At 48.0% G+C, this 20386-nt stretch overlaps 1 long non-coding RNA gene across 1 annotated transcript in view; it reads right to left on the bottom strand.

The window, feature by feature from the left end:
• The window catches only part of LOC144827128 (uncharacterized), a 647768-nt gene extending 631899 nt beyond the window's left edge, over positions 1–15869 (bottom strand). Inside the window, exon 1 of the long non-coding RNA XR_013610035.1 lies at positions 15763–15869. This is a non-coding gene — a long non-coding RNA (uncharacterized LOC144827128). The remainder of the gene's footprint in view (positions 1–15762) is intronic.
• Between the last annotated feature and the right edge of the window lie 4517 nt (positions 15870–20386).

The raw sequence follows: 20386 nt of genomic DNA on the forward strand, positions 1-20386 counted from the left end.
TCCTCATTCCGCATTCCTCACTCCTAGTTCCTCATGCCGCATCCCTCACTCCTAGTTCCTCATTCCGCATCCCTCACTCCTAGTTCCTCATTCCGCAGCCCTCACTCCAAGTTCCACATTCCGCATCCCTCACTCCTAGTTCCTCATGCCGCATCCCTCATTCCTTGGTCCTCATTCCGCATCCCTCATTCCTTGGTCTTCATTCCACATCCCTCACTCCTAGTTCCTCATTCTACATCCCTCACTTCTGGTTCTTCATTCCACTTCCCTCATTCTTTGGTCCTCATTCCGCATTCCTCACTCCTAGTTCCTCATTCCGCATCCCTCACTCCTTGGTCTTCATTCCACATCGCTCACTCCTAGTTCCTCATTCCGCATCCCTCACTTCTGATTCTTCATTCCACTTCCCTCATTCTTTGGTCCTCATTCCGCATCCCTCACTCTTAGTTCCTCATCCCTCACTCCTAGGTCCTCATTCCGCATTCCTCACTCCTAGTTCCTCATGCCGCATCCCTCACTCCTAGTTCCTCATTCCGCATCCCTCACTCCTAGTTCCTCATTCCGCAGCCCTCACTCCAAGTTCCACATTCCGCATCCCTCACTCCTAGTTCCTCATGCCGCATCCCTCATTCCTTGGTCCTCATTCCGCATCCCTCATTCCTTGGTCTTCATTCCACATCCCTCACTCCTAGTTCCTCATTCTACATCCCTCACTTCTGGTTCTTCATTCCACTTCCCTCATTCTTTGGTCCTCATTCCGCATTCCTCACTCCTAGTTCCTCATTCCGCATCCCTCACTCCTTGGTCTTCATTCCACATCGCTCACTCCTAGTTCCTCATTCCGCATCCCTCACTTCTGATTCTTCATTCCACTTCCCTCATTCTTTGGTCCTCATTCCGCATCCCTCACTCTTAGTTCCTCATCCCTCACTCCTAGTTCCTCATTCCCAATCCCTCACTCCTAGTTCCTCATTCCGCATCCCTCACTCCTAGGTCCTCATTCCGCATCCCTCACTCCTAGTTCCTCATTCCGCATCCCTCACTCCTAGTTCCTCATTCCGCATCCCTCACTCCTAGTTCCTCATTCCGCATCCCTCACTCCTAGTTCCTCATTCCGCATCCCTCACTCCTAGTTCCTCATGCCGCATCCCTCATTCCTTGGTCCTCATTCCGCATCCCTTACTCCTAGTTCCTCATTCCGCATCCCTCACTCCTAGTTCCTCATTCCGCATCCCTCATTCCTTGGTCTTCATTCCGCATCCCTCACTCCTAGTTTCTTTTGCTTCCATCCTCCTTGGGGTGAGACTGCCTGTTTTTTTTTAGGTCAATTTGCCCTGTAGGTGGGGCAGGGGGTTGCAAACTCACAAAGCACCTGGGAATAAGTTTCTGTATCTGGGGGGAGCTGCCCTTGTTATTTCTTGCCTCTGTTCCCTGCTGCTGTTCGGTTTTTTTCTTGCCTCTATGTGTGTGGCTCTGTGTGTGTGTGACTCTGTGTGAGGGTGGCTCTGTCTGTGTGAGGGTGGCTCTGTGTGTGTGAGGGTGGCTCTGTGTGTGTGTGTGGGTGGCTCTGTGTGTGTGTGTGTGGGTGGCTCTATGTGAATGACTGTGGGTGGCTCTGTATGTGTGTGTGGGTGGCTTTGTGTGTGGCTCTGTGTGTGGGTGCAAATGCAATCGGTCTTGCATTTGCGAGAGATTAAGCTATTGTCATTGTAGATGACAATGCCATTTATTTATATGTTTTAAAAACAAAAACATAAATAAAAAATGTCATGAGCAATGCCAATAGCTCTAACTTTAACAATGCCGAGTCCATTGCATTGTAAATGCTTGTTTTGTGTGTGGGCTGGGGCTGTGTTTGAGATCTATTGGCGACCAGGTGGAGTCCCACAGTGAGGTATCTTTTCTGAAGATCACAACTTTGGTTTTAGCGGTGGTCAGCTTAAGACCATTGGAATTCATCCAGGTAGTTACTTCGGTCATGCAGGTGGTGAAGTTGTTCCTTGTGCTGGGTAATTTGTCTCCTAGAGACAGTATCAATGGTATCAATGGCGTGTCATTGGCGTGTAAGAGGATGCTGATATATGCACAGATGATGTCGGCCAGTGGGGTCATGTAGATGTTGAACAGAGTGGGGCTGAGAAAGGATCCTTGAGGTAAACTGATGATGAGTTCCTGTGCTTCTGAAGAGTATGGCCCCACAATGACAGTTTAGCCTTTTCCAGTAAGGAATGTACATATACATTGGAGGGTTGGTCATTGGATATCAGTCTTGTGTAGTCATCTGATCAAGATGGGGGTGGGAGACTGTGTCAAAGGCCAATGAGAAGTCCAGTAAGATGAGGGCACCGTTTCACATCTGTCTAGGATCATCCGGATGTTGTCTACTGCTGTGATGAGGGCTGGCGCTGTGCTGCGGCTGGGTCTAAATCTCGATTGTATGTTGTAGATGAGTTGGTGGCTGGTGAGGTGGTCAGTGAGGGGGTTGTTAATAGCTTTTTTTATCACCATAGCTGAGTATAATAGTAGGGAAATTGGTCGCTATTTTGCCAGCTTGGCTGGGGGTCTGCTGAGGGTTTCTTCGGTGAAATGTTGACCGCTACATGCTTCCAGGCTTCCAGGAATGTAGCTGTGTCGATGGAGTTGTTGAGGATGAAGGTGAGGGCTTTGTTGATGGAGGTGAGTCCTTTCTTGAAGATGTGGTAGGGACAAGGGTCTGACATGAACCTGGAGTCGATGGTGTTCATGATTGTGGAAGTTTTGTCTGTGGTGATGGTGTTCCATGCAGTTAGGGTGTGTTCTTCATCTATGGACAGAAGGCTGTCTACAAGGTTGCTGAGGTCAGTTTGAGGATCGAAGCTGTCATACATGACTGTGATTTTGCTGCTGACAAAGCCTGAGAGGTTATCGCACAGTTCTTGAGATAGAGTGATTGCGGACATTAGCTGCTGGTGTGGTAATGCCCTTACTAATCAAGATTTTGTTGCTGCTGTTGCAGCTGGCATCGATGCTGCTTTGATGTGGTCTGCTAGCTAGTTTTTTCCCCAGATTTATTGGTGGTATCACCCCTGAGCAGATTTGAAGATTTAAAGTAGCGACCCCTGACCCTGTTCTCAGGCAGGTCGCTCCCCCACACCGCACAGCACCACCTGTGTGCCCGTGTCCCTGTACTCGCTGCCACCGCTGCAAGTTCGAGGCCCCTCTGCCTCGACTGTGTTCTCAATGCTTTTGTTGTGTACCGTCTTTTTTGTTCTGTTAATTTACTGTGGTACTGTTTTGCCCTCTGTGCCCCTTTTTAGGTCTCGCCTACGCAGCGCGCATGCGCTGCATAGGAAAGAGACCTTTAGTAATGGGCACAGCTTTCCCGTCAAAAATGTGCACCCGTTGCATTGCTTCCAATGGCAACGCGTGCACGTATGGCGATTCACTTGCTTGAACGAGCGGATGGCGCCATATGTTATCAATTATCGCGGCGCCAGCCGCTCGGTCGCGCAAGTGAATCGCGCAGCCCCCCTCCTGTCTCCCCTCCCCCTGCTGCTGCGCATGCTTGCGGTACAAAAGGGGGTGGTGATGGACGGAGCATCCGAATCAATCAAACACTCACACCCAGTCAAAAGATCTGGGTTTACTTTAATGTCCCAGACCCTATGGCTTTAAGAAGGTCAGCTCGATTACAGCTTCCCCTTCCTAGCATCGCCTCAAAGAAATGCTGGCATGGGGAGAAAGGAATACTATACTGCTTGCTATCTCCAGCTGTAGGTGATGGAAGTCTCAAATGCTGAGGCTTGGAATGCACCAGGGGTTCCAAAGCATGCAAGGTGTCGAGAAGAGCTCAAACTCGTGACACGGATTGTCGTTTCCAGTTAAATGTATTTGCAACACATCAAAGTACAAAATACACAGTGATAACGAGCACTGCTATTGAAAGAGATCTTTATTCATTAAGGTATTGGTGACGCGCACAGTCACGTGACTCAGAATACGCGGCGAAGCAATGAAAACCCTGCCTCTTAGTATAACAACATTATTGGAATTTCGAAACAAAGTCCTTCAAACAAGAATTTATGTGTTTGCACACTGCATTCCCTGCAGATTACTGAAAAATGCAACTCGCTTCTCCAGGGAGGCACATCTGGAATATCTCAGCCAACCATTTAGCCCACGCATAGAGGCGCTTACAAAAATGCTTTCTTTATATATCCACCATGTTTTACCTTCTTAAAGGTTCATGCTTTTAGAGACATCTGTTACTATTAGGACTCACAGTGGCCAAGCGAGACATTGCGAGGGCGTGGAAGGACCCGCGGACCCCGTCACGTGTAGCATGGAAAAGGGGCCTCGATTTTTGCATGGGAATGGAGAGGCCCATAATCCTTGCCCGAGGTTGCCCCAGTAAACATTACAAGATCTGGAAGAGATGGGCCGACTACAGGGGCATATGGCTAGAGCCCCCGCCAGACCCAGAACCGGAACTAGAGGTGTGAATGAGCTCTGCCACAAGATGTGTGTGCGCGACTGGTCGGACTTGTCAGAAACCGTGTAAGGGGGGAAGGATCCGGGCGGGAGGGAGTTGGGGATAGTTGGGGAGGGAGGGCAGGGGAGGGAAGGGTGGTGGGTTAGTTATTTGCAATGATCTCATCGTACTGCAGATAAAAGCTGTGATGGATTGCATTATTCTCCATGTGTACTTATGTCTGGCAGATATCTCTGGGTTACAGAGATCTGCGATTTTCTATATGATCTATCAATAAAATATGTTTTCAACAAAAAAAGTCCATGCTTTTTCTAAAATATTGGTTTAAAGATTTTTGGAAGAACTGTGACTCATGTGTCACAGAGGTCTGCTAATTGGACACTTTTACCATGGAAAGCTTCGACACTCAAAGTCACGGAATGCACAAGCAAGCCCTGCACCGCTGCGCTGTGTGTAAAGTTTCCAGTTGATACTCTATTCGCACAGCTGTTATCACCAAAAAAAAACTCAGGCACAGAAAAGGCACCATGGGAGCCTGTGCAGCATCGCTTGGTCACTGAATTGTTCCAGAGATAGCCCGGAGTGTACTTCACTTCTACTAGAGTGGCAGACGGAAATATGTCCAGCCACGCTTTGTCACCGAGTTGTTCCTGAGATAGCCTAGAGAATACAACCGCGATACAAATGTGTTATAAAGACAATGCGTACGTCATTGATGTTTTGAACACCAGAAAATAACAAAATAACTCTTTCAAAAGCAAGTGCCGGGAATGTTAAGTCAGCCCAGCAAGCCTATACACTAGTGCTAGAAACCCAGAAAGAATACATCAGACGCAAAGTCTGGGAGAATCTCAAAGCTGCCGGACTGCACTTTGTGGGAGATTGCAAACATGCCCTTCTTCTCAAACTATGAGATGCAGAAGTTTCTGTCACATATCAGTCCAGATAGGTGGCAAGAGCACTTTAGAAAGGTCTTTGACCCCTGTAATCGATTGTAGGTGGGTGGTGAGGGAGGAGTTTGCCCGGGATATTAGAGCTGCTCTTTCTCTGTCTTACTCTATTAACACAGATGAGGTTTTTCAAGCTATTAATAAAATTGCTGCTGCTAAGGCCTTGGGACTGGATGGTGTCTCTCTTGATATTTTTTAATCTAAAATTGGGCTATGAGGCCTATAGTGACTAACATACATCGAACTATCATTACAGGGCCATTACTGAATTCTTGTAAAGATCCATCATTGTTCCACTCTTCAAAAAGGGAGCTAAACAACAAATCTCCAGTTGGTGTCCCATTTCTTTCCTCGATTCCATGTAAAAACAAGCATTGGCATAGCCAATAGGTCAAGCCTTTGGGACCTTATAAGTGTTTAGTTATCCAGCACCATATCCTTGGTGCAACAACATCAAGTGTTGCATGGCTAAACACTTATAAGGTCCCAAAGACGAGACCTATTGGCTATGCCAATGCTTGTTCTGCCTTGCCTTTGTGCCCCTTGCATCTCGTGCCCTTGCCTTCTGTGCCCCTGCTCTTCGCCCGTTTTTCCCGCCGCTGCGTCCCCGCGCCCCTGCTCACCCATTTGTCCCGCTCCCGCCCTGCTCACCCATTTGTCCCGCTCCCGCCTCCCAGCTGCTCCTCACTCACAACTCCCCTTATTATCGCGGCCACTGCGCGGTGAGGAGAGAGACCCTTGACCCTGTTCTCAGGCAGGTCGCTCCCCCACGCCCCCACGCCGCACAGCACCACCTGTGTGCCAGTGTCCCTGTACTCGCTGCCACTGCCGCTGCCATAAGTTCTAGGCCCCTCTGCCTCGAATGTGTTCTCATTGCTTTTGTTGTGTACCGTCTTTTTTGTTCTGTTAATTTACTGTGGTACTGTTTTGCCCTCTGTGCCCCATTTCTGCCTTGCCTTTGTGCCCTTTGCATCTTGTGCCCTTGCCTTCTGTGCCCCTGCTCTTCGTCCATTTTTCCCGCCTCTGCATCCCCGTCCCCGCCCCCTGCTCACCCATTCGTTCCCCTCCTGCCTACCAGCTGCTCCTCCCTCCCAACTCCCCTTATTATGGCGGCCGCTGCGCGGTGAGGAGAGTGACCCGTGCCCCTGTTCCCGAGCAGGTTGCTCACCCACGCCGCACAGCACCACCTGTGTGCCCGTGTCCTTTTACTCGCTGCCACCCTCGCTGCCGTAAGTTCGAGGCCCCTCTACCTCGACTGTGTTCTCGCTGCTTTTGTTGTGTACCGTCTTTTTTGTTCTGTTAATTTACTGTGGTACTGTTTTGCCCTCTGTGCCCCTTTTTCTGCCTTGCCTTTGTGCCCCTTACATCTCGTGCCCTTGTCTTCTGTGCCCCTGCTTTTCGCCCATTTTTCCCGTCGATGCGTCCCCTGCGGCACTGACCCCCTGCTCGTCCATTCGTTCCACTCCCACCTCTCAGCTGATCCTTCCTCCCAACTCCCTTTATTATGGCGACCACGCCGCTAGCGTGCCAAAGGCAAGCCTGTCTGCGCCCGTCCGTGCCCAGCACCAGACTCCCTGGCCCCCGCGAACACCACGACACCACTACGAAGCCAGCACCCTCCACGCACTCAATGCTGGATGATCACACACCTGCTTCCGGTCTACCCCGAAGCAGACACATGGACCCGTTTCCTGCCGGAACTGCAGCTACACCAGCCTCCAAACCGCCACCATGGCCACCGGGGTAGGACGCAACAGCCTCCGATGCCTTCTACTCAACACCCGATCCGCCCGCAAACATGCCATCGAACTCTGGGGCCTACTCGACTCCACCTCCCCAGACGTCCCCTTCCTGACGGAGACCTGAATGAATCCCTCCTCACCACCCGACATCGCCATAGCCATCCCCGACGGCTACAAGATCACCCGATGGGACCGCACCAACGGAACAGGAGGAGGAATTGCCATTGTCCACAGAAACACCCTCAGAATCTGGACCAGCACAGACGACACACTTATCACCGCCGCACACAAGCACTTCCAGACCCACACCGACCCTAACACCACCCTCAGAGGAACCCTCATCTACAGACCACCCAGCCCCCAGCCGCAGTTCAGCGACTCCATCGCCGACGTCGTCAGCACGCACGCCCTTGCATCCATGGACTACATCCTCCTCGGAGACCTGAACTTTCACCACGAGAACACCAACAACAGAAACTCCACCACCCTGCTCGACAACCTCGGACTCAAACAGCTTGTCACGACTCCCACCCACTCCGCGGACACACAGTTGACCGAATCTTCTCCGCCAGCAACCACGTCACCTTCAGCCACACCACCAAACTCCACTGGACCGACCTCCGCTGCGTCCACTTCACCTTCGAGAAGCCAACCGCACACCACCGCACACAACGGGCCCCCCACCGCAGCTGGGGCAAAGTCACCGAAGACCAGCTAGTGACCACCCTCGCCCAAAACCCACCAACTGACACTACCGACACCAACTCTGCTGCCCTCAACCTCAGGCTATGGATCAACGACTGCGCCCCGATCAAGAAACCCTCGAACAGACACACCGACATAAAAGCAATCTGGTTCACCATAGACCACCAGGCATCCAAGCAGACCTGCTTTTGGCTCGAGAAGAAGTGGCACCATGAACAGACACTGACAGCAACAGAGCCTACAAGAGCGCCATCCGCAGACACCGCCAACGCATCCGAACCGCTAAAAGGTCCTCCTTCAAAGAGAGCATTGACAACAACACACACAACAGCAACGAGCTCTTCAACATCGTGGAGGAACTCTCCAGCTCCAACTCCAACAACATCCTCCCATCGCAAGACCTCTGTGACTCCCTAGCCACCTTCTTCCACCGCAAGATCGCAGACATCCATGACAGCTTCACCAACCAGCCCCCCCCGACAGACCGAGATACCTCAGACACAACGCCCCCCAGCCACAACGACCCCCTGCTTTCCTGGACCCACGTCAACGACGAAGACACCATCAAAATCATGAACCCCATCCACTTCGGTTCACCATCCCACCCCTGCCCGCACCACATCTTGAACAAAGCAAGCTCCACCATCATACCCCATATCCGCAAGATCATCAACAGCTCCTTCGATACTGCCACCTTCCCAGAGAGCTGGAAGCACACCGAGATCAACGCCCTACTCAAGAAACCCAAGGCAGGCCCCAAGGACATCAAGGACTTCCTGCCCATCTCACTCCTCCCGTTACCGGCGAAAGTCATCGAGAAGATTGTCAACAGGCAACTGACCTCCTTCCCAATCTGGATTCCGCAGCAACCACTGCACTGAAACAGCCCTCATCGCCGCCATCACCGACGACATCAGGGCCATGATGGCCAACGGAGAAACAGTGGCCCTCATCCTCCTGGACCTCTCGGCCGCCTTCAACACTGCCTGCCACCACACCCTCCGCACACGCCTCCACAACGCAGAGATCCTCGACAAGGCACTGGACTGGACCACCTCCTTCCTCACCGGCAGATCCCAGAGTGTCCGCCTCCCCCATTCTGCTCTAAAGACACCAAGATGATCTGCGGCGTACCCCAAGGATCGTCCCTCAGCCCGACACTCTTCAACATCTACATGGCACAGGTCGCCAACATCGCCCGATCGAACGACCTCAATATCGTCTCATACGCCAATGACACCCAGCTGATCCTCTCCCTCACGAAGGCCCCCACCAGGCCAAATCAAACCTCCATGAAGGAATGAAGGCCATCGCCTAATGGATGAAGAACAGCCGCCTGAAACTGAACTCAGAAAAGACGGAGGTCCTCATCATCAGATCCACCCCCTCCGCCTGGGATAACTCATGGTGGCCGACCGCACTGGGATCTGCACAGACGCCCACTAACCACGCATGCAACCTGGGAGTCATCCTGGACTCTACATTGTCAATGACCCAGCAAGTGAACGCCGTCTCCTCCTCCTGCTTCAACATGCTCCGCAAGATCTACAGATGGATCTCCACCGGTACCAGAAGGACAGTCACCCAGGCCCTCGTCAGCAGCAGACTGATTTACGGAAACGCTCTCTACGCAGGAACCCCAGCCAAACTCCAGATACGACTACAACGCATACAGAATGCCTCCGCACGCCTCATCCTCTACATTCCCAGCCACATTACAGCTCACCTGAAAGACCTGCACTGGCTCCCCATCAACAAGAGGATCACCTTCAAGCTCCTCACCCACGCTCACAAAGCTCTCCACAACAGCGGACCAGCGGACCTCAACGAACGACTCACCTTCTCCAACCCGAACGACCAGCTTTGCTCCGCTGACCTCGCCATCGCCACCATCCCCACCATCCCCCGCATCCGTCGAACGACCGCAGGTGGCAGATCGTTCTCCCATCTCGCCGCAAAAACCTGGAACACCCTCCCCATCCGCCTACGACAGACCCAGGACCTGCTAGCCTTCGGGAGACTCCTCAAGACCTGGCTGTTCGAGCAGTAGCAGCACCCGCCCCCCACCAGCGCATTGAGACCCTCACGGGTAAGTAGTGCACTCTACAAATGTACTGATTGATTGATTGAAGGCGTTGCTGCCTGTCTCTTCCTGGCTCATTCTCCACCTCCGTTCCAGTTATTTGCAGTCTGCTTGGTCATTTTGAGTTCTTCTGTATACCAGCTGGCCGGAGTTTATGTTCTTACTGTTAGGGTTTGCTTGCAATGGGCAGGATGTCCATGCAGGTGGTGATCCACTCACTGAAGTGCTTTATGTTATTCGGTTGGTCGTGATCAGTCCAGGTGATGGGTGTAGGCTTGTTGATCATAATGTTGTTGAGTGAGATGAAAAAGAAGTCCAGAATGGGACTGGTGGTGTGGGTGGGGTCAGATGTGTGTTGGGTGAGTCTGAGGTTTCCAAGGCTTTTTAGAAGCTGGAGTCAGTGAGGTCATCTAGGTGAAAGCTGTGGTCTCTTAGGAGGATGTAGACGCTGGAGTTGAGGACTACTGGTGTGACAAACTTTGTGATGTTGTTGGTGAAAATGGTGCGGGTCCTGGGAGTCTGCAGACCAGGGTGAAGTTGGTTGTGATTTGTAGCTTGAACGTGAGGTGCTCCATGTAGTTCATTGTGGCTTCTGCGAGTTGAGATGGTATCCTTGAAGATGATGGCACTTCCTTCCTGGTCCTGTGTTAGCGGTCTTGTCTGATGATCATATATCTGGCGGGATGGCTGTGGTGAAGTCCAGTGCAGAAGTTGGTGTCAGCCATATCTCTGTGAGGAAAAGAAGGTCTGAGTGGAGCTTTCCAGCAGGTCCCAAACCTCCAGAGCGTGTTTGTTGAGTGAGCGGGTGTTGAGGAGCATGCATGAGAGTGAAAAGTAGGATGTGAGTGTGGGTTGGTTTGAGTCTGGTTGAGTGGGTGGTGTGTTGGGCGCTGTTGGGCGCTGTTGGTGTAGGCATGGTCGGTGCTGGAGTACTGAGCCTGGGTGTGGGGGTGCAGGTGAAGTGACAGGAGGTTCAGGTGAACCTCATGTTGAATGCTGTAGCGCAGCAGCAGGGCTGAAAACAAGCTGGGATTGAGGCTGGGAAAGTGCATCAAGGGCAGTGTTGGGTGAGGGAAGACCAGGGTTCTTGGCACGGGGCACAGTCCAGGCACATATGGGCTTGCCTTTGGCACGCCAGCAGTGCATCTGCTCTACGTCCACCATCAGGAAGGTCCTGGGAGGGGAGGGGATCACAAGGCGCTGAGGGGTGCAGCTGGGAGTGGTGCACGAAATAGTGGGGGAAAGGGCAAGCGAAGAACCGAAAAGGGTGGGAAAGTGGACAGAGGCAGGAGACAGCAGGCACAAAGAGCAAAACAGTGGCGGAGATTGGGGCACAAACAAGAGAAAAACAGAGAACAGTGATAAAACAAGGGAACCAACCAGAGAAAAGGTGAAATAGTGGTAAAACAAGGGCACAAGCGAGTGAAAAAGCAATGAAAGACAAGATCACAAAATGAGAGAAAAGCAGTGGTGAAACAGGGCACAAAAGAGCAGCAGTGGCAAAAGGCAGGGCACAGAAGAGAAAACTGTGGCAAGAGAGAGAGAGTAAACAAGAGTGAGGTGGGAGCTTCAAGGCACTGGAGCCGTTTTCGAAAGAAACATACTTGCCTGCAGTAGCAGCTGGTGTGCAGGCGGAATGGTGGGGTGGTGTGGGGAATGACGATGAAGAAAACACAAAAACAGGGAAAAATAAGTTACCACTTACCTGCCACTCTTCTGCTCCAAGTTCCCGCTGTAGGACAGGCATCCAGACTCCCCTGTGGCCAATTCTGACGATGCTCTCATGCTTGAAAGCAATGTTAGGATGGGCCTGAGTGTCCTGAATTTTCACTCATAGAGAGACTATGATTGCTGTCTTCAACCCAGCAACGCATCTCGCTTTGGAGACAGCTCAGGACGCATGTCGGTTTGGCCATCCTGAGATGGCTGTCCAAACCGACATGCGCAATGTTAGCAGTGCACATCACCCCCGCTTGTGACTGCCCTGCGATGGCCCTGCCCACAAGACTTGGCCCGGCCCTTATAACTTGAAAAATAAAATTATAATAAACCTGTTTTATTATCGTTTTATTTTTCACGTTTTGAGGCTGGCAGGGTGGGCGATGCTCCTCTGCATAGTGGAGGGGCCGCCACTGCTTACCTACGGCCCGGGGCCACAGTTTAGTTCTGGGGCAGCAGCTAGCTTTGTACACCTGCTTAATAATGGGTAATGGCACTGAGACCTCAGGTGTACGCTGTAGAGAAGACAAGAGAAATAGAGTGTTACCACACTTCTGTTGTCTGATGGCTCCTTGTCAGCATGACACTTTTCCAAATCAGTGACTTTCTTTTACAAATTGTGTTGATCAGGTACTTAGTTCAATTGGCTCACTTGAACCAAGCCACATCTACCAAAATGCAATAATTTGTCCAATTATAGCCAGGGACCAGTTACGTAATTGGAGGAATCCAAGACTTTAGGAGGGCCGGGTCTCACAGGTGCCGAGCACTGGCAGTTTTTTTAAAGTGGGCCTCGAAGCGGGTCTCCAGCAGGCTCTGTTTTGTGCCCTGGCACTTTTTCACGGACTGCAGTGACAGTCATTTTCTCTCTGGATTTCCCTTCTCATTGTGAAACTCAGGAGCAGCAACATTGTGGTGGGGTCACCTGGGCATTAACTCCTTGGACGCAGGTTTATTTCCCGCGCTGTGCGAGAGAAATAACCTGCCGGCGGGATTCGGACGGCTCTTGGCCGTCGTGCGCACACGCCCACTGTCACGCATGACGGCCGGGAGCCGTCATGAGCATACAAGGGGTTAGGTGGAAGCTTTTTCAATATTATATACAAGCCATAGTTGCTGCTTATTTATCTTATGCAACTAACAACCACTGACAAAGCCTATAGTCCTGACTTGTTGTAGGTATGATGTTACTTGTATCATACATCTGGGTGCAAGGATAGAAACAGCAAAATACTAGTCAGGTGGCACACTATGCTAACCACAGATTTTAGCTTACATGTTTTTAAGCCACGCCGTTAATTACATTGGCCACGCTCCTTTGAGAGACACCCCCCGCAGTTTTTTTATCCCACTTAAAGCGCTGGGGGGATCTCCAACAAAGACATTCAGACCAGTCTCATCTTTGAATCAAGGCACTGATACGTAGGGGGCATAGATGACTTTATACCATCTGTATACAACTTTTCCAGTTCTTAGTCAAATCAAGTCAAAATACACTTTATTTGATTTAAAAGTGTTAAATCATAAAAGCACAATGCATTAAAAAACAAGAATACAGCAATTCATATAGCTAAGTTTAGCAATATATATTAAAAATGACATCAATTAAAATTTAAAGAAAAAGAACTGTAAGCTAATTTGTGTGCCCAGCCATATCATACATGAAATCCATAAACAGTTAAGAAAAAGAGGGGCCTTGCATAGTTTTCCTATGTCTAACTCCCCCTTTCAGATATTTAGCTATGTGATCAGTAAAAATTTCAACATCTAAAAATTGTAGCTTGATGAAAGCAGGTCGGCATTGTCTCAGGCCTTGCACTTTTAGAAAAGGCAGAATCCATTTTTTCCTGATTAAGATGTAGAACTTACAAAAAAAGATAATATGAATTGTAGACTGTGCAGATATATTGTCGCAAGAGCATGGTTATAGAGAGCATGATTAATCATTTATCTGACGGAATGTGACCATAATATGGAAATTGCCTAAACATAGGCGTGTCAATAGCAGCCTATCATAGTTTACTGAGGTAAATACTAGATAAGGTAGTATGCATGGTTGGGTCAAAAGCAATTAATTTGCTCTGACAGGTGTTTTCATAATGTTGGAGGACAATCTGATCGTCTGCAGGTGGTAGATGCATAATAATTTTAGTTCCTTCCTTGTGACAAGACAAGAGTCAGACTGTTGAGATTAACAAAATACTCAGGACAACCTTAGTCATTCATAACATTTTTGACATGTGCGAGCCAGGGAATACAATGTACTTGTTGCAAGTTCAAACAGTTGTTTATCACGTCCTGATTGAGACCAGTTGTAACACCAGTCCAAACCTTATGCCAAAAAAGGATCGGCTAGATTTTGATTAGGTTGGACAGGTATGACAGTCCCAATTCGGCGTGACAAATATTGATGGCTGTACAGTTCAGAACAGCTAAGAGATATTTTAAAAACTTGTTCTCAACTTGCTGTGGGGACTCTAAATTTGCATGACCCCAAATGCCAGCTCCATGCAAAGCAATTGAGGTACATTTGGCTTTGTAAATTGTCAGCAAATCATTGATAGGACGCTTTCCTAACTTCCTGGCGAAGTTTATCAAGGCTACAATGGCTTTGGCAAATAGCAATTTTCTAGTATTAATGGCGTTGACCCGTGATCCCCTTCTTTCGGAAACGATTCCAAGATATGAGAAGTAGTTAACAAATTCAAGTTTTTTATTGTTTATGAAGATGTCACAGCACTTAGCATTAGGCTTGCTACATTTCATAGTAAATGTTTTAGTGATATTTACGTTACGGTCTAAGCTTGACATATAAGATGCAAAGCTCAACACAATTTTCTGCAGGACGATCGGTGTGCGGGCTAACAGAACTGCATTATCAGCGTATAACAATGCTCCAATTGGCAGTTTGCCGATACTGGGTAGATCCTGACATTCCCTCGATAAGGTAGCGCCCAAACTATTAATATAGAGGGTAAAAAGGAGGGGGCTAGCATGCACTCCTGCCTTACCCCCTTCCTGACAGCAAAGTTGTAACTAAGTTCACCTGTTCTCCCGTAGCTGACCCTTGCCCGACCATCTAGAAAATACTTTAATTCATAAGTGGTGTTTCTACCCCCACGGCTTCTAGTCACCCCACAACTACTGGTGATTAACACAATCGAAGGCTAAGCTCAGATCAATGAAACGCAGATAAAGGCTCACCCTTTTAGCCTGTGTGTATTTTCCCAGTAAAAGACTTAGCTTTAAGCTCTGTTCCACCGTACCTCAACCATGACGGAATCCATACTGTAACTCAGATTACACCTGTGTCCTCTGCCCACAACTGCAGTCTATTTAAAATGACGCGCCTGGGCACTTTCACTCAGGAGCAGCAACATTGTGGTGGTGTCACCAGTGCATTAAGTGGAAGCTTTTTCAATATTATATACAAGCCAAAGTTGCTGCTTATTTATCTTATGCAACTAACAACCACTGACAAAGACAATACTCCTGACTTGTTGTAGGTATGATGTTACTTGTTGTGTCATATATCTGGATGCAATGACAGAAACAGCTAAGATTTTTAGCTTACATGTTTTAAGCCACGCCCTTAATTACTTTGGCCACGCCCCTTCGAGACCCCCCCTCCACCCCCTTAGTTTTTTCAACCCACTTAAAGCCCTGGTGGAATCTCCAACATTGACTTTTAGACCTCTCATCTTTGAATCAAGGCACTGATATATAGGGGGCATAGATGACTTCATGCCATCAGTACACAACTTTTCCAGTTCTCACTCATATCAGTGCAGTCTGAATGTTTTAGCCTCAGTTCGTTTTAATTGAGCCGATTAGACCAAAACACCCAACAACGACAAGTAAAAACAAAATCCACGAATTGAAAAACGGTATCCCCGTACCATGTTGATGTACTCACTATGCACCCTCTCCTGTCATAGTGAAAAAGGCCTTTGGTCAACAAAGGACAAATCTGCCCAGGCCGTTTCAGAATAAACCCAGGGCAGTTATAGTCTAATTTAGTGAACGTCAGGCTAGAATGGCTTCGCATGTACTTATGAGCAAGACTGTTAGTTGCTTAGAGGTTGCGTTTACCTGAAACTCTGCTTGCTGACCCCTCCCCTTCTTAGAACAGTTCTAACAGGCATTCGAAGCACACACACAAAAACCTGAAAACACCTGCAAGGGCATGACAAATGTACTGCTATGTTAGCAGTCTTTCTTTTGTTTCCATTGCTGGGCATGGAAATAAACAAAGGACGACTAATGCACGGGTACTTTCCTTATTCGATTCAAGTCCTTTTTCGGTTGCCATGATCACATTTGAGGAGTTAAAACATCAAACTTCATTAAGCTGCGCACAGGGGAAGATCGAGCGGTATTGGCGATGCAGATGCTCCAAACTTCACAAATTGACGGTAAGGGGCTGGCGAATGCCTGGGTCTTATGAGTTACTTGAACGGCCCCCTCCAAGAAAATTATCCGGAAAAGTGATAATTAAATTAGAAACTCGCCCAAAAGATCAAGGCCACGTGAGAGAGGTTGGTAAGCGAGGTCACAGGTACTTAGACTGTGATATTTTCCTGAAGCGTTTTGTCCAGTTCTGTAAGCTGTCTGGAGTGCCGACGTCAGCTCTGGGTGCCTTATGTAGGGTATTGGGTTCATTTCTTTGGCGACTCCTGTTACTTCTGGAAACCGCAATGGCACTGTGTAGTGAAGGAAATAAATCAAGTACAACGTAGGTTCTTGTAGAATAGGTATTTATTTAAGGTAGTACAAGGTGGTAGTAGATAGTAATAAGATATTAAGAAGGTATAAAAACCCCACCAGGACCTTTCACCTCAGCCCCAAGCTCTCAATTCAAAGAGCTAGGAACCCAACATTCTAATGTGTCATCAAGAATATTACATTCCACATGGTGACATCAGAGGATGAGCAAAACAGGATGAGTAGCAATCACTACACATTGCCTGATTGAGTACTGGAATAAATAGGTTCTGGGTCCTGCACACAGTGATGTATTCAGATATATAATCAATCTTGTATATGACAGGGTATACTGGTTTGCTTGGTGTGCAGTGAGGTATCGTCCTCTGAACCAACTACGTGAAATTCGATTAGACAGTTGCGTCCACGATTGCACGAGACACCTTTTGGCGCTTTATAAGGAGCAACGGGCATCCTATATGCCCTAGTTGCATTGGGGATTACTCGCACCTTATTCCGTGATGCTTCTTCAATGGCGCTACAACATGAATGACGTTAATTCACGAAATTATCAAATTAATTATGATAATCCAAATAAAAGAATTTATCAAAATATTTTGGATCTCAATTGAAGTTTATTTCTAAATTGGATACAGGCAGGTATTTTCCCAGTGGAGAAACGCAACTGTCTCATTGAGTACTGGGATTGCCATAAAGTATAATCTTCGTCCCCATACCATATATTTGTAGTTTTATGTCCGTTCTGAGGAACACACACTTGGACTACTATATCCAGTTTAAAAAGCCACAGATGAAATATTGTTCAATCCCTGAAGACATATCCAGATTGTTTCAGATCGAGCAAGCCAGTCTGAATTAGCTCTACATCCGAGGCGAATGGTCACACACGCAAGGCATATCTGCATTATCGTGTCCCAGATATGATTTTCTTTTAAATGTTTGTGCCCAGGGTGGTGCACATCTCCAAGAGTATTGTAGCAAGCAATAAGAGCAGCGTTTAAATAACCCAACACAATAGAGCAGCACCAATGGTACAAGTAGTTTCATTGTATAATGGAAGACCAGAGCGTGCTATACTGTAACAGCAAGCAACCGTATATTGAGAGCAATCAGACACGTCACTAGCAGTGGAGTAGTGTAGCTCACTGGTATGGAGTAGTGTAGCTCACTGGTTAGAGGCAGCAGACCCGAGAGCAGAAGTTGGCCTGGGACCAGGGTTCAATTCCCGACGCGGCAGGGTCGTGGACCTGGGTCAGCGGACTCGATAATTCTCGCTTCGGTGCTTACTCTAATCAGGGGTTCCACTCGGCAACTCTGGGCATTAGCTTGCCTAATCTCCACAACGGCCCCATCAATTCCGGGGATGCCTGGCTCCACCTTGGGGACTCCCAGCAGGGACCATCCCACAGGGAAAGCCAGGACGGGTTCCCCAGAGTTATACAGCACCAAGAGACCTATGGACGGGTAGCAGTGCGCTTTCCAAGCTCAAATACATTTACATTTAGCAAGCTAGGTGTTATGTTCAACGACAGTAACCAAGACATGGGGTTTACGAGGACTTTCTTTAGGTCTGCTACTAACCAAGACCTTTTGATTTTAGCTTATATAATGCTTATAGGCACTTTCCGTGACCTCCTTTTCATCCATCAGCCTGTTCAGTCATTCAGTGTCTTCCTTTCACAACAATATAGGTGGTCAACTCACTTCAGCCATTGGCTAACTACGCTGCGAGTGACTGCATTCTTCCCTTTCACTAGAAGCACAGCCACAGACAAAGTAGCTGTAATCAGTGCCAGGAACTACTATGGCAATGTGTGCTTTGAGCCCCCAAAAATATTTTTGCCTTATTTTTTTATATATTAGTGAGGCCTAGACATTTCCAGAACAACGTTCTATTAATAAAGAAAAACCATGACAAAACAAGCACTGGCAATGTCAAGAGGCTGACTACCAGTGTCAGACACATTGCCTTTGCCAATGTGTTTTTTTTTCTACTAGGGCCCACGTCCCATGCACTTTTTCTCCTAGAGCATAACCATTAACATTCTTATGGGTCAATAATTTTGTTTCACCGGGAACATAATTAACACACAGCCCGATTTTCTGTTTCAAGGAAATATTCTAAATGTGAATTGGCATTTAAGACCAATGCTTTTCAACCCTTTTGCAAATAGGTCTAAGGTACAGCATTTGATCAGGTTTTCCTAGAACAGTTCTTGAGCGGAGAACCCACACAAACCCATCTTTCTTTCAAAGGCCACTTTTGGCTTCCAGTGCTGACATGCTAGCTGGTGGAGTTTAAAATTGAAGGTCACACTGATAAGCAGAAACTAGTATTATGGAAACTAGAGCTCTAAGCCTGAAAACTACCAGTTCCGTCTGAGCCCCTTGCTGTTGGCAATATTGTACATTATCCTTTGAGATTCAGATACTGGCCTGCATTTTTGACAATTTGCTCCAATTGTCAACAAAAATATGCTCTTTCACGGCTACCATGTTGTCCAACTGAAACATTTTTATTAAACTGTCTTCACTGGTGCCTGGAGGCTGATGGTCTCCCTTCAAAGGATATTAACTAAACGTTTACGAGTAGCTAACGTGACATGAAGCAACCACTCATCCCAGTCTCCCTATCGGCCTATTTGCAGCTAGTGGATGGGCAAGGAGCGTGACAGCAATGTATTGGTCTAGAGTATCATGTGCTACTGCCGTCTGCTGCCAATTGGTGTCCATGGCTGACACTGAGGGGAAAAACTTTTTCCGCTGTCGGGCCATCCTTATGACTTCATCTAGTGTTCACTGTGTCAGAGTGTACCTGTGCAGAGAAGGATGCCAGATCTGCCTCGGGTTTATTTGTGAAAGGGGCATAAGACCTTATAACAGTTCACTTTCCTAATGGATGCTTTATGGCTCTTGTACATCTCACCATATGTATTAGTTAACCCTTACTTCTTTCAGTTCCGGAGCATTCGATGTGTTGGTGACTCTGGAACAAGACATTCTGATGCAGCTCTTGCCCACTGCTCGTGTAGCGTGTACCACAACTATACCCAAGCCCTGACGGTCCGTGTATCTTGAACAGATGGGGTCTTACCTGTTCAGGTACCTTCAAAACTTAGTTTACTGTAGATTTTGCAAACATGTGTTTAATAAAGTTGACAGTTTACCAACTAGTTGATGATTGGCACTCGCGATGGCACAATGACACTGCTTGTATCCAGAACCCCCAGCATTGCAGCTGTAATATCTCTATGCATCGCAGGTATCTAGATGACTAGTTATTGGGCTTTGCAAAAATAGTAACACCCCTGGTAGTCTATGCAGCTTCAAAAATCAGTGCACAGTCTATCATCACCCAGGTAGACTATGATGGAGTGGTAGGTGCAATGAAAACCTGTTTAACGGGTGTGTCCAGTCTTATGTAGGTGACCATGGGTCCTCCTACCACCCGGATATGCTCCATTAATTCAACCCATCCGGTCCCTAGCAAAAGCTATTCTTATTTCTACTGCCACCAGCTGAACAGGGCTTCAGTGCCGGTTCAATATATACACTCTCGCTAAGGAAGGTACACAAAAAAAATAGAGTCCTACAAACGTGTTGGTCATACCTTCCTTCTAATACCTCACATGGCACCCCAGGCAGCTTGTGTGCACATCACAATTTACAAGTCAATCGAGTACAACTATGTTGTAAGCTTTCGTAATGGTGTTAAAGTCTGGCATGAACTAAAAAGTTTACAACACAGTTACATGCATTATATAAAATAGTTTACTATTTGGGTGTCTCCATGGTGTTTTTTCAGCAGCGTTCACAATTTTATTAAGAAAAGTTTAGAATTCAGGACAGCCATTGTTCGAATGAACAGGCCAGGCCCAACTTACTTTGGTCAACACTGTGTGATAGTACCAAACGGTCACTTTGACAGCAGGAGACAGATAACGCACTGTTAGTGGAATCCATACTATTCTCACAGCTTAATTAAAAAGAA

This window comes from Lissotriton helveticus, chromosome 4_1, assembly GCF_964261635.1.
Source record: "Lissotriton helveticus chromosome 4_1, aLisHel1.1, whole genome shotgun sequence".
In the NCBI taxonomy this organism is placed as follows: Eukaryota; Metazoa; Chordata; class Amphibia; order Caudata; family Salamandridae; genus Lissotriton; species Lissotriton helveticus.